Source organism: Procambarus clarkii, chromosome 6 (genome assembly GCF_040958095.1).
Source record: "Procambarus clarkii isolate CNS0578487 chromosome 6, FALCON_Pclarkii_2.0, whole genome shotgun sequence".
Classification (NCBI taxonomy): Eukaryota; Metazoa; Arthropoda; class Malacostraca; order Decapoda; family Cambaridae; genus Procambarus; species Procambarus clarkii.
Window position 1 is genome coordinate 8,601,220 of NC_091155.1, and position 13,525 is coordinate 8,614,744.

Genomic DNA, 13,525 nt, shown 5'->3' on the forward strand with positions numbered 1-13,525 from the left:
TATGGGAAAACTCAGTGCCAAATGCTTAATGCACAGACTACCCTATTCCAGTAGCTGAAGTTTATAACTTTTTAGACACTCAACCCACCAGGAGACTCGAACACTGGCCAACAAGGTGGCAGTTGCATGCTGTATCCACTACGCTATACTTCAAAGCCATTAAGAGAGGTAGGAATTCTGGGGTATTTAACCAACCAGAACTCCAATCCTCTCCCAGGCGATGAGATAGTGTGGGACCTCGGATGCTCTTTCATCGGTTCCTGTTATATGGGAAAACTCAGTGCCAAATGCTTAATGCACAGACTACCCTATTCCAGTAGCTGAAGTTTATAACTTTTTAGACACTCAACCCACCAGGAGACTCGAACACTGGCCAACAAGGTGGCAGTTGCATGCTGTATCCACTACGCTATACTTCAAAGCCATTAAGAGAGGTAGGAATTCTGGGGTATTTAACCAACCAGAACTCCAATCCTCTCCCAGGCGATGAGATAGTGTGGGACCTCGGATGCTCTTTCATCGGTTCCTGTTATATGGGAAAACTCAGTGCCAAATGCTTAATGCACAGACTACCCTATTCCAGTAGCTGAAGTTTATAACTTTTTAGACACTCAACCCACCAGGAGACTCGAACACTGGCCAACAAGGTGGCAGTTGCATGCTGTATCCACTACGCTATACTTCAAAGCCATTAAGAGAGGTAGGAATTCTGGGGTATTTAACCAACCAGAACTCCAATCCTCTCCCAGGCGATGAGATAGTGTGGGACCTCGGATGCTCTTTCATCGGTTCCTGTTATATGGGAAAACTCAGTGCCAAATGCTTAATGCACAGACTACCCTATTCCAGTAGCTGAAGTTTATAACTTTTTAGACACTCAACCCACCAGGAGACTCGAACACTGGCCAACAAGGTGGCAGTTGCATGCTGTATCCACTACGCTATACTTCAAAGCCATTAAGAGAGGTAGGAATTCTGGGGTATTTAACCAACCAGAACTCCAATCCTCTCCCAGGCGATGAGATAGTGTGGGACCTCGGATGCTCTTTCATCGGTTCCTGTTATATGGGAAAACTCAGTGCCAAATGCTTAATGCACAGACTACCCTATTCCAGTAGCTGAAGTTTATAACTTTTTAGACACTCAACCCACCAGGAGACTCGAACACTGGCCAACAAGGTGGCAGTTGCATGCTGTATCCACTACGCTATACTTCAAAGCCATTAAGAGAGGTAGGAATTCTGGGGTATTTAACCAACCAGAACTCCAATCCTCTCCCAGGCGATGAGATAGTGTGGGACCTCGGATGCTCTTTCATCGGTTCCTGTTATATGGGAAAACTCAGTGCCAAATGCTTAATGCACAGACTACCCTATTCCAGTAGCTGAAGTTTATAACTTTTTAGACACTCAACCCACCAGGAGACTCGAACACTGGCCAACAAGGTGGCAGTTGCATGCTGTATCCACTACGCTATACTTCAAAGCCATTAAGAGAGGTAGGAATTCTGGGGTATTTAACCAACCAGAACTCCAATCCTCTCCCAGGCGATGAGATAGTGTGGGACCTCGGATGCTCTTTCATCGGTTCCTGTTATATGGGAAAACTCAGTGCCAAATGCTTAATGCACAGACTACCCTATTCCAGTAGCTGAAGTTTATAACTTTTTAGACACTCAACCCACCAGGAGACTCGTTGGAACCGATGAAAGAGCATCCGAGGTCCCACACTATCTCATCGCCTGGGAGAGGATTGGAGTTCTGGTTGGTTAAATACCCCAGAATTCCTACCTCTCTTAATGGCTTTGAAGTATAGCGTAGTGGATACAGCATGCAACTGCCACCTTGTTGGCCAGTGTTCGAGTCTCCTGGTGGGTTGAGTGTCTAAAAAGTTATAAACTTCAGCTACTGGAATAGGGTAGTCTGTGCATTAAGCATTTGGCACTGAGTTTTCCCATATAACAGGAACCGATGAAAGAGCATCCGAGGTCCCACACTATCTCATCGCCTGGGAGAGGATTGGAGTTCTGGTTGGTTAAATACCCCAGAATTCCTACCTCTCTTAATGGCTTTGAAGTATAGCGTAGTGGATACAGCATGCAACTGCCACCTTGTTGGCCAGTGTTCGAGTCTCCTGGTGGGTTGAGTGTCTAAAAAGTTATAAACTTCAGCTACTGGAATAGGGTAGTCTGTGCATTAAGCATTTGGCACTGAGTTTTCCCATATAACAGGAACCGATGAAAGAGCATCCGAGGTCCCACACTATCTCATCGCCTGGGAGAGGATTGGAGTTCTGGTTGGTTAAATACCCCAGAATTCCTACCTCTCTTAATGGCTTTGAAGTATAGCGTAGTGGATACAGCATGCAACTGCCACCTTGTTGGCCAGTGTTCGAGTCTCCTGGTGGGTTGAGTGTCTAAAAAGTTATAAACTTCAGCTACTGGAATAGGGTAGTCTGTGCATTAAGCATTTGGCACTGAGTTTTCCCATATAACAGGAACCGATGAAAGAGCATCCGAGGTCCCACACTATCTCATCGCCTGGGAGAGGATTGGAGTTCTGGTTGGTTAAATACCCCAGAATTCCTACCTCTCTTAATGGCTTTGAAGTATAGCGTAGTGGATACAGCATGCAACTGCCACCTTGTTGGCCAGTGTTCGAGTCTCCTGGTGGGTTGAGTGTCTAAAAAGTTATAAACTTCAGCTACTGGAATAGGGTAGTCTGTGCATTAAGCATTTGGCACTGAGTTTTCCCATATAACAGGAACCGATGAAAGAGCATCCGAGGTCCCACACTATCTCATCGCCTGGGAGAGGATTGGAGTTCTGGTTGGTTAAATACCCCAGAATTCCTACCTCTCTTAATGGCTTTGAAGTATAGCGTAGTGGATACAGCATGCAACTGCCACCTTGTTGGCCAGTGTTCGAGTCTCCTGGTGGGTTGAGTGTCTAAAAAGTTATACACTTCAGCTACTGGAATAGGGTAGTCTGTGCATTAAGCATTTGGCACTGAGTTTTCCCATATAACAGGAACCGATGAAAGAGCATCCGAGGTCCCACACTATCTCATCGCCTGGGAGAGGATTGGAGTTCTGGTTGGTTAAATACCCCAGAATTCCTACCTCTCTTAATGGCTTTGAAGTATAGCGTAGTGGATACAGCATGCAACTGCCACCTTGTTGGCCAGTGTTCGAGTCTCCTGGTGGGTTGAGTGTCTAAAAAGTTATAAACTTCAGCTACTGGAATAGGGTAGTCTGTGCATTAAGCATTTGGCACTGAGTTTTCCCATATAACAGGAACCGATGAAAGAGCATCCGAGGTCCCACACTATCTCATCGCCTGGGAGAGGATTGGAGTTCTGGTTGGTTAAATACCCCAGAATTCCTACCTCTCTTAATGGCTTTGAAGTTTAGCGTAGTGGATACAGCATGCAACTGCCACCTTGGTGGCCAGTGTTCGAGTCTCCTGGTGGGTTGAGTGTCTAAAAAGTTATAAACTTCAGCTACTGGAATAGGGTAGTCTGTGCATTAAGCATTTGGCACTGAGTTTTCCCATATAACAGGAACCGATGAAAGAGCATCCGAGGTCCCACACTATCTCATCGCCTGGGAGAGGATTGGAGTTCTGGTTGGTTAAATACCCCAGAATTCCTACCTCTCTTAATGGCTTTGAAGTATAGCGTAGTGGATACAGCATGCAACTGCCACCTTGTTGGCCAGTGTTCGAGTCTCCTGGTGGGTTGAGTGTCTAAAAAGTTATAAACTTCAGCTACTGGAATAGGGTAGTCTGTGCATTAAGCATTTGGCACTGAGTTTTCCCATATAACAGGAACCGATGAAAGAGCATCCGAGGTCCCACACTATCTCATCGCCTGGGAGAGGATTGGAGTTCTGGTTGGTTAAATACCCCAGAATTCCTACCTCTCTTAATGGCTTTGAAGTATAGCGTAGTGGATACAGCATGCAACTGCCACCTTGTTGGCCAGTGTTCGAGTCTCCTGGTGGGTTGAGTGTCTAAAAAGTTATAAACTTCAGCTACTGGAATAGGGTAGTCTGTGCATTAAGCATTTGGCACTGAGTTTTCCCATATAACAGGAACCGATGAAAGAGCATCCGAGGTCCCACACTATCTCATCGCCTGGGAGAGGATTGGAGTTCTGGTTGGTTAAATACCCCAGAATTCCTACCTCTCTTAATGGCTTTGAAGTATAGCGTAGTGGATACAGCATGCAACTGCCACCTTGTTGGCCAGTGTTCGAGTCTCCTGGTGGGTTGAGTGTCTAAAAAGTTATAAACTTCAGCTACTGGAATAGGGTAGTCTGTGCATTAAGCATTTGGCACTGAGTTTTCCCATATAACAGGAACCGATGAAAGAGCATCCGAGGTCCCACACTATCTCATCGCCTGGGAGAGGATTGGAGTTCTGGTTGGTTAAATACCCCAGAATTCCTACCTCTCTTAATGGCTTTGAAGTATAGCGTAGTGGATACAGCATGCAACTGCCACCTTGTTGGCCAGTGTTCGAGTCTCCTGGTGGGTTGAGTGTCTAAAAAGTTATAAACTTCAGCTACTGGAATAGGGTAGTCTGTGCATATATATATATATATATATATATATATATATATATATATATATATATATATATATATATATATATATATATATATATATAGTATGGTTGTATAGTAAATCGTCAAATTTGACGATTTACTATAAAACCAAGAAAACGGCCAACCTACTCATGAAAAACTCTCCAGACACAAAGCAGAACGCTTTAAAAGAGACCAATGTCGTCTATGCCTTCAAATGCCCACTTGGGGACTGTAAGCCTCAAAGAATTCAGTATATAGGCAAGACAACAACATCTCTTTCCAGGCGATTAACGATGCATAAGCAACAGGGCTCCATTAAGGTACATATAATCTCTTCCCACAACCAGACCATCACCAGAGAAGTCTTAACAAAAAACACGGAAATCATTGATTGATACAGCGATAGCAGGCGGCTTGATATCTGCGAGGCACTACACATTAAGAAGTCAACACCAGCAATCAACAGCCAATTAATGCACAACTATATTCTACCCACTTCAAGACTCCGCACCAATATAGAAGCATCAAGAAATATGGGCCAATAGGCCCTTTGCAGTTACTTCCATTCTTCCCTTTAACTTACAATATATATATATATATATATATATATATATATATATATATATATATATATATATATATATATATATATATATATATAACTGAAAACTCACACCCCAGAAGTGACTCGAACCCATACTCCCAGGAGCAACGCAACTGGTATGTACAAGACGTCTTAATCCACTTGACCATCACGACCGGACATAATGAGGTGATAGCCGAGGCTATTTGAACCACCCCACCGCCGGCACTATCCGAGTGCCGGCGGTGGGGTGGTTCAAATAGCCTCGGCTATCACCTCATTATGTCCGGTCGTGATGGTCAAGTGGATTAAGGCGTCTTGTACATACCAGTTGCGTTGCTCCTGGGAGTATGGGTTCGAGTCACTTCTGGGGTGTGAGTTTTCAGTTGCATATTGTCCTGGGGACCATTCAGGCTTGTTCGCATTTGTGTTCCTCACGTGTGCCCCAAAGAATGAGGTGATTTGGTAAAATGCTATGCCCAAGATTACTATCCGAGTGCCGGCGGTGGGGTGGTTCAAATAGCCTCAGCTATCACCTCATTATGTCCGGTCGTGATGGTCAAGTGGATTAAGGCGTCTTGTACATACCAGTTGCGTTGCTCCTGGGAGTATGGGTTCGAGTCACTTCTTGGGTGTGAGTTTTCAGTTGCATATTGTCCTGGGGACCATTCAGGCTTGTTCGCATTTGTGTTCCTCACGTGTGCCCCAAAGAATGAGGTGATTTGGTAAAATGCTATGCCCAAGATTACTATCCGAGTGCCGGCGGTGGGGTGGTTCAAATAGCCTCGGCTATCACCTCATTATGTCCGGTCGTGATGGTCAAGTGGATTAAGGCGTCTTGTACATACCAGTTGCGTTGCTCCTGGGAGTATGGGTTCGAGTCACTTCTGGGGTGTGAGTTTTCAGTTGCATATTGTCCTGGGGACCATTCAGGCTTGTTCGCATTTGTGTTCCTCACGTGTGCCCCAAAGAATGAGGTGATTTGGTAAAATGCTATGCCCAAGATTACTATCTGAGTGCCGGCGGTGGGGTGGTTCAAATAGCCTCGGCTATCACCTCATTATGTCCGGTCGTGATGGTCAAGTGGATTAAGGCGTCTTGTACATACCAGTTGCGTTGTTCCTGGGAGTATGGGTTCGAGTCACTTCTGGGGTGTGAGTTTTCAGTTGCATATTGTCCTGGGGACCATTCAGGCTTGTTCGCATTTGTGTTCCTCACGTGTGCCCCAAAGAATGAGGTGATTTGGTAAAATGCTATGCCCAAGATTACTATCCGAGTGCCGGCGGTGGGGTGGTTCAAATAGCCTCAGCTATCACCTCATTATGTCCGGTCGTGATGGTCAAGTGGATTAAGGCGTCTTGTACATACCAGTTGCGTTGCTCCTGGGAGTATGGGTTCGAGTCACTTCTTGGGTGTGAGTTTTCAGTTGCATATTGTCCTGGGGACCATTCAGGCTTGTTCGCATTTGTGTTCCTCACGTGTGCCCCAAAGAATGAGGTGATTTGGTAAAATGCTATGCCCAAGATTACTATCCGAGTGCCGGCGGTGGGGTGGTTCAAATAGCCTCGGCTATCACCTCATTATGTCCGGTCGTGATGGTCAAGTGGATTAAGGCGTCTTGTACATACCAGTTGCGTTGCTCCTGGGAGTATGGGTTCGAGTCACTTCTGGGGTGTGAGTTTTCAGTTGCATATTGTCCTGGGGACCATTCAGGCTTGTTCGCATTTGTGTTCCTCACGTGTGCCCCAAAGAATGAGGTGATTTGGTAAAATGCTATGCCCAAGATTACTATCTGAGTGCCGGCGGTGGGGTGGTTCAAATAGCCTCGGCTATCACCTCATTATGTCCGGTCGTGATGGTCAAGTGGATTAAGGCGTCTTGTACATACCAGTTGCGTTGTTCCTGGGAGTATGGGTTCGAGTCACTTCTGGGGTGTGAGTTTTCAGTTGCATATTGTCCTGGAGACCATTCAGGCTTGTTTGCATATATATATATATATATATATATATATATATATATATATATATATATATATATATATATATATATATATATATATATATATATATATATATATATATATATATATATATATGTCGTACCTAGTAGCCAGAATGCACTTCTATGCCTACTATGCAAGGCCCGATTTGCCTAATAAGCAAAGTTTTCATGAATTAATTGTTTTTCGACTACCTAACCTACCTAACCTAACCTAACCTAACTTTTTCGGCTACCTAACCTAACCTAACCTATAAAGATAGGTTAGGTTAGGTTAGGTAAGGTTGGTTAGGTTCGGTCATATATCTACGTTAATTTTAACTCCAATAAAAAAAAAATTGACCTCATACACAATGAAATGGGTAGCTTTATCATTTTATAAGAAAAAAATTTGAGAAAATATATTAATTCAGGAAAAGTTGGCTTATTAGGCAAATCGGGCCTAGCATAGTAGGCCGAGTACGACGTTCTGGCTACTAGGTACAACATATATATATCCAAGGCATTTGGTGAGACGAAGACAACACCATCTCTTGATAGAGGTGCGGATTAAAGTAACGATATCAACGCCATCTAGACCAATTACATTTCACAAGTCCTCGGTGAAAGGTTGGCATCCTATGTTCTCCTTGTATACTTTCAGTCTGGCTAATGACTATTATGTCCACAGAGGTGAAGTGGAGAGTCTATTGTGCTGTGGCAATCAGTTCACCTCGGGCAGTTCCGAACTCCTAACCTGTTCCTGTGAGAGAACAAATGACCGCTGTTAGTAGTAGACTGTGTGCTAGCTGTTGTACTTGTGCAGTGATATTGTGTTTACCGATGTACCCGGGATTGGGTCAAGAGGAGTTACAGGACGGCAGTATTGGCCCCTTCTGCTGAGAAGTGCTACAAATTGGCAAAATGATCAGGGAAAGAGAGGGGCCTCAAAATAACAATACACTTAGGGTACATTACACGAACAGTAGAAGTCTAAGAAACAAAATAAACGAGTTAAATGCTCCTGTCTGCACAGAAAAAATAGATAATATTACACTTACCGAAATGTGGATGAATGTAGAAATAAAGAACTATTAGCTGAATTTCAAATAAATGGATTAAACTATTTCACACAGATAGCTATATTAGACAAGGAGAGGGAGTAGCCATATATGTTAGGGAAAATTTTAAAAGTAATCTCAAAGAGGGAATCCAAAGTAAGCCATACACAAACTATTTGGCTAGAATTAAATGAAAAAGCAAAAACTCTTATAATAGGAGTTAAATACAGGCCACCAAACTTAGACAGAATGGAAGCAAAACGCCTATGGGCTGAAATATCAAGAGAATCTAGGACTAACAGTATTTGTGTCATGGGTGACTTTAATTTTAGTGGAATAAACTGCATTAACAGAACAGGGAATAATGAAGCAAAAGATTTTCAAGAATTGACAATTGCTTTCTTACGGAACACATTAAGGAACCAATCCAAGAAAATAATATTTTAGATTTAGTGTTAACTAATAGGGAAACACACATTAAAGATATCGAAATAGGGAGTGAGCCAGGGGATAGTGATCACAAAGAAATCAGATTAGCATAGAATGGAATTGATCTGTAGAAGAAAATTATGTTAAAGTGCCAGATTTTCGATAAGCTGATTTTAATAGCCCAAGAAATTTTTTGGGTCAAATAGATTGGAAAGTCCTGGGCATGGAGGGTGGGCCGGTCATGGAGAGAGACGTTAACCCAGCGATAGGTGATGTAAAAAGAGATTTCGATGTAGATTTAAAATATAACTTATTTAAAAAAATTCTAAGCAAACAACCATAAGAACGTAGTATACCATACAAATTGAATAGAATGAATACTAATGACCCAAAATGGATAACAAAGGATTTGAAAAACCTCATAGGTAGAAAGAGATCATGGTACAAAAGGATTAAGAATGGGGAAGTTAGTTTAGAACAAGAATTCGCACAACTTGTTAGAAATGTTAAAAAAGTGATCAGGAGGGCAAAAAGAAACTATGAAGTTCACATAGCAGGGCAAGCGAGGGAAAATCTTAAAAAAAAATTCAGTTATGTCAAACAGAGATTAGGGAAAGGATAGGACATTAAAAACTGAGACAGGTCAGATAACGGATAATGACGAAGAGATGAGTAGTATTTTTAATAAATATTTATTTCTCAGTATTTACTAAGGAGGAACTTAACATTATGCCTTCAGCTGAACAAGTCTATGTGGGTGGGGACGAAGACCGGTTGACTAGTTTAACAGTTACCAGGTATGATGTTATTAAACAAATAGTGAAACTCAAACCAAATAAATCAGCAGGGCTGGACGAAATGTTTACCAAGGTGCTTAAAGAATGCAAAGAGGAGCTTTGCGAGCCATTGTCTACCATATTTAATAAATTATTAGAGTCAGACAGAGTGCCAGAGACGTGGAAGGTTGCTAATGTGGTACCAATTTTTAAGAAAGGAGATAGATCACTAGCATCAAACTATTGGCCAATTAGCCTAACATCTATTGTTGGAAAGTTACTTGAATCGATAATTGTAAATATCATTTGTCATGATCTTGAAAAACATTAATAAATGATTCAGAACATGGTTTTACAAATGGCCGTTCATGTTTAACAAATTTGCTATCATTTTACTCCAGCATAGTTGAGGCAGTTGATAGTGGTAAGGTTTGTGATGTTGTGTACCTGGACATTAGCAAAGTTTTGATACAGTGCCACATGAAAGACTGATTAAAAAGATAGAGGCTCATGGTATTGGGGGTGCTATATTAAGTTGGATTAGGACATGACAATACCAAAGGAAACAAAGTTAGTATAAATGGGGTTAAGTCAGAGTGGGAAGATACTGTAGGAGGAGTGCCTCAGGGCTCTGTCCTGGGACCTCTGTTGCATTCTTTTAGCATCCCTGGCAAACACTTCGTAAGGCCCTGGGGATTTGCTTGGCTTGAATTTTACTATTTCTTCAATAACCTCCTTCCTGGTAACTACAAAACTAATTAACCTGAAATTCTCTTCCCTACCAACATAGGCTTGTTTGGCCGAATTCAGAATGTTAATTAAGTTATTCTATAGTAAATACAGATATAAAATATTTATTTAAAATGCTTTTTATCTCATCATCATAATCAGTTATCTGACCTGTCTCAGTTTTTAATGTATCTATCCTTTCCCTAATCTTCGTTCGAGACAGCTAAAAAATCCTTTAGGATTTTTTATTCTAAAAAATCTAAATTTTTTATTCTAAAAAATCCTTAAGGATTTTTCATGCTATGCAAACTTTATAGTTTTTTTTTTGCCCTCCATATCTCCTTTTTTATCATTTCTAACCAGTTAGAGGAATTCTGGTCCTAAACTACCTTTACCATTTGTAATCCTTTTGTACCAAGCTCTATTTCTACCTATAAGGTTCTTCAGATTCTTTGTTATCCATTTTGGGTCATTAGTATTTGATATATTCAATTTTTATTGTATCCTTCGTTCCTGTACTTTGCTTAGAATATTTGTAAATTGGATATATTTTGAATCGTCTTCGAAATCCCTTCTTCGTCACCTATTGCTATGTTCACGTCTCGCTCCAAGACCGACCCACCATCATGCTCAGGACTTTCCGATCTATTACAACTATAACATTTCTTAAGCCATTAATTAAAATCAGCTTTTCGGAAATTTGACATTTTAACAGAATTTTCTCTTACAAATCTATTCCATTCTATGCTAAATCTGATTTCTATATGTTCACTGTTCCTTAGCTCATTCTCTATTTCGATGTCATTAATTTGTCTCCCTGTTAGTTAACTCCAAATCTAAAACATTATTTTCCTGTGTTGGTTCCTTAAGGAAGCAATCGTTTATTAATTCTAGAAAGTCTTCTGTTTCGTTATTCCCTGGTCTGTTAAGCCAGTTTATTCCAATAAAATTAAAGTCACGCATGACACAATACTGTTTGACCTAGATGCTCTAGATATTTCATCCCGAAGATGCTTTAATGGCCTGCATATCTCCTATAATAAGTTTTTTAGCTTTTTAGTTTCATTCTTAAGAAATATTTAGAATAAATAGGTAATAGAATAATAAAATAGTAGTTTATTTCTATTTAGAATAAATAGAAATATAGTAGAATAAATAAATAATTAAATATTTAGTATTTAGTATAATAGTAATATTTTAAATAAATAGTAACTTATGTAACAATTCACGTTCCGATTCTGATCATGACAATGTTTATTTTCTCTGGTAATCACACTAACTGGATGTTGCTCTCTGTGTATTGGAAGAGGAGCGTCAGAGATAGATGACAGAGCCAGAGTGCCTGAGGCGGGGGGGGGGGAGATTGTGAAAATCCTGCTCCGACTTCATTGGAAGTACAAGAAACACTCATGTGTTCAGTAGAATGCCAGGTTGCAATTAGTTTGACCATGTCATGGCCTGGTTGTCTGGGGCGTGAGCGTGGGTATACCCACCGCAAGGTTCGAATCCTCATCACGGTTCCTATAGAGTTCCGAATTTTACATCACGTTAGTGTGATTACTCTCTGTGTATTGCACACATTGTTGTTTTAAGTGACGCCGATATCCATTACCGTGAGGGGCGGGGCGGGAGCGCGACTACTCTGCCTCCCAGTGACGTTCCTGCTTCCATGTACAGCTGACCGGACTCTCTACCACCGGCTCACAGCTGACCGTACCCTCTACCATCGGCTCACAGCTGACCGTACCCTCTACCACCGGCTCACAGCTGACCGTACCCTCTACCACCGGCTCACAGCTGACCGTACCCTCTACCACCGGCTCACAGCTGACCGTACCCTCTACCAGTGGCTCACAGCTGACCGTACCCTCTACCACCGGCTCACAGCTGACCGTACCCTCTACCACCGGCTCACAGTTGACCGTACACTCTCCACCACCTCACAGCTGATCCTACCCTCTACCACCGGCCCACAGCTGACCGTACCCTCTACCACCGGCTCACAGCTGACCGTACCCTCTACCACCGGCTCACAGCTGACCGTACCCTCTACCACCGGCTCACAGCTGACCGTACCCTCTACCACCGGCTCACAGCTGACCGTACCCTCTTCCACCGGCTCACAGCTGACCGTACCCTCTACCACCGGCTCACAGCTGACCGTACCCTCTACCACCGGCTCACAGCTGACCGTACCCTCTTCCACCGGCTCACAGCTGACCGTACCCTCTACCACCGGCTCATAACTGACCGCACACAACTGACCAGCTGACAACATGGCCATCACACCCTGGAAACCCCGCCTGGGAATATCCATATTGAAGGTATTTCGTTCATGCTGCTTATTTTTGCGATTATTTGGAGGATTGCCATACAAATGGGAAACCCGCGGGTCGCTGGAGACCGTGAGTCAAGAGGGAAGGAAAGGTTTAGCTGCCAGCAAGTCTAAGTCTTCTCCAGCTACCAGATTTCCCCGCTCTCTGAGGAGGAGCCCGTGTCTGGTGGTATGGTCCTGGGCAATTATAATGAATTTTATATGTCAGTTTTTGACGACTGAAACTTTATATAATATGGAAATCTACAACAAATATCAAGTAATAATCACATCCATGTCAACAATGTCAGTCGTCAAGTGGCTGGGCAGGGTCAACAACCTTGTACTGGGGCTGTTCATATTTATTCACCTCCTAGTGAAGAGTCCTGGCCTTGCCCGACTCATCTGTCAAGTAAATCTTGTTCTTGACCACATTGCTCCTGACTTACAGAATACTTCTGTTGACAAACTTTTCTTTGCAACGTGCAGTATTTTTAAAGTAAGTTTAATCCTTCGGTGCTGGTTTGTCTTTTCCAAGATTCTAGAGTCATTTAATGAGTTATCACACTCTAGAAGTTTTTTAAAATTTTACATAAGCAGTGGTGCACATTATTTCACAGTTAACTTGCTTTTACAATTGTTTTGCGTAAGCATTATCTTAATTTTCTCCGCATCAGCATCAATTATGGCCAATGGTTTCGCAAGCATACTCAGAGCTGATGTTTTTGGTCTACCCGAAGTTAAATCTCCCAACCTGGATAAAGACTCACTCACAGTCGTCCAAACTCAATCACCTCCTTCTGCTGCCGTTGGCCCACACGTGGGTGAGGCTGAGGACCACTGGACCCGCCGGAGGTTGACCGCCAGAGACGTGGATGAAGCTGTGTGTCTGACGCGAAAGTTGCATGACTGCCAGCGTTCCCTCAACACCTACTTCGCCGCCCCCGTCATCTTCATCATGGTCTACTCCCTCATCTTCATCACACTCATGTTCTTCGTGTTGCTGACCTATGCTAACATGATCCAGGATGGTCTGAGTTACTTCATCTGTGACTTGGTGTGGAACG